The 1,978-nt window shown below is 40.3% G+C and overlaps 1 non-coding gene across 1 annotated transcript; it reads right to left on the bottom strand.

Annotated features, from left to right (window-relative positions):
• Positions 1 to 959: 959 nt before the first annotated feature.
• On the bottom strand, positions 960 to 1,031 carry Trnal-uag (transfer RNA leucine (anticodon UAG)). Its single transcript has one exon. It is a non-coding gene; the product is annotated as a tRNA-Leu (tRNA).
• Positions 1,032 to 1,978: the final 947 nt, after the last annotated feature.

Below are 1,978 nucleotides of genomic sequence, written 5' to 3' on the forward strand. Positions count from 1 at the left end.
GGTTGATTCAATTGCTGGGTTGGTGAAAGGGTGTCGTATGAAGATATGTGTTGTCATTCTGGATGTATGATAATAGAGACAGTATTGTTTATGTCAAAGGCTGTGATAATATTTCCTGGTTTTGAGAAATTTAGAAATGTATATCTATACTGAATGTGAAAGCAGAAGGATGTCCTGCCCTCAAGTAGCTGAAGTAGAAGAGATATGAACAACATGGGTTTATGAATGCTTCAGAAAATGTACAACTATTTTTCAGTTGGCTTACTAATGAATAAATTGTTTCTTAAAAAAGCTTTGTATTTATTCATTAACTTCTCATTTTCCACTTCCTCATTTACAGGCTTTGGGTGAGTATTTAACTTACACATTCTGCTGCATTCCTCATGAAAAGAAGAAGTGCCAGGAATTCCTTGCAAAGTTGATGTGTCATTAGGCAGGAGACATCACACCAGCAGGCACTGGCAGGAAGCAGCAAGAACAGACATGCAGCACGACTTTGATTAGATATGCTGGAACATTACTGCAGTACGGAGTGCACACCACACACAGAGGTATTGGATTACAAGCACCATGAATACGCATGTAGCAGTGTTGGATTTCACATATGTAAGTACATGAACTACCGTTAACTCCCACTCTCATGAAGAGTGCATACATAGTGGTACATGCAAACTTGCGCCTCTCGCTCTCACAAAAAGCATGGACGTCAGCACTGTATACGCAGACTTCTACTTCTCTTGGTACATGCGTAGCTGCACCCAAGAGCACGTGCCGCCTGTAATTAAATCAGCGCTGAATGGCTCCTGCTCATTGCAGTCTGAACAGCCATGACATGCTCCAGTTCTACTGTAGACATCTAATGACAATCTGTATTACATGGTCCTACCAAAAATTCAGCGTATACCACTTCAACGATCAGCTCGGCCACATTTCCACAAACGATCGCAAAACACATCGCAAGGTTCCACCGAGACTCGAACTTGGATCACTGGATTCTAAGTCCAGAGTGCTAACTATTACACCATAGAACCCCATGCTACTACTGCCCTTAAATTCCGCACAAGATGATGACGAAGGCTCTGGTAACCACGCTTGTTTGTCAGTCAATGACAGCTTGATTTCAAGTATAATGTCACCACTTTTCAGTGATGAGATAATAGCATTTATTATTAATGACTTACACGAGGGTGAACATAATATATTTTTTTCTGTATATGTATGCAATTTTTTTATGTTTCATATGATACTTACTTGTTCCTTTGTTTTTTTCTGCTATAGGAGAACGGATCGATACTGATCTGGCACAGCAGGTGCCAATGACGCCATTTCCCTATCAGAGCTCATGGGGATGACACTAGTTGTTGAGAGGCAGGTTCTTAAGTAGCAGTATTATTATTTCTTCCATCAACATTAATAATTGTTTTTTTTATGATTGCATACAGTGTTTTTTTTTATGTGTTCATTTGATGCTGTTATTGCAAGTGAAGTAGAAACAGAATTCATTCAAAAGCTGTTTCAACATATCTAATAGTATAATTAATAATGAGGATGATGAGTCACTGAAAATACTTATCATCAGTGAACCTTGACTAAGTATCGGAAGTCAATTATTATTGGTGGATGTGCTTGCCTATTGCGTGTATCTGTGTGTGATACTGATCAGTTTCGCTTCTTCTTCCATTACAGAAAGAGGTGGGCTCACAACACCTCCACTGGACCCTTAATTGATGGTGTCATCAACGTCTGAGTCACATCGACCTAGCGGTAGCTGGGTGGCGCCGTCAACCACTGTGTCACCTCAGCTGGGGCCATTAGGCTGCCGCCCCTGACCTAGCAATAACAGTGTGGTGTTGTCAAAGTCATCACTGTCACACCGTCTTCAGTACCTGAAAGCGTTTATCATCAATGACTCTCAATGTAAGTATCAGAATTTAATTGTTATTGGTGGATATACATCTCTATTGCATGTATCTTTGTG

The sequence above is a fragment of the Schistocerca serialis genome, chromosome 3 (genome assembly GCF_023864345.2).
Source record: "Schistocerca serialis cubense isolate TAMUIC-IGC-003099 chromosome 3, iqSchSeri2.2, whole genome shotgun sequence".
In the NCBI taxonomy this organism is placed as follows: Eukaryota; Metazoa; Arthropoda; class Insecta; order Orthoptera; family Acrididae; genus Schistocerca; species Schistocerca serialis.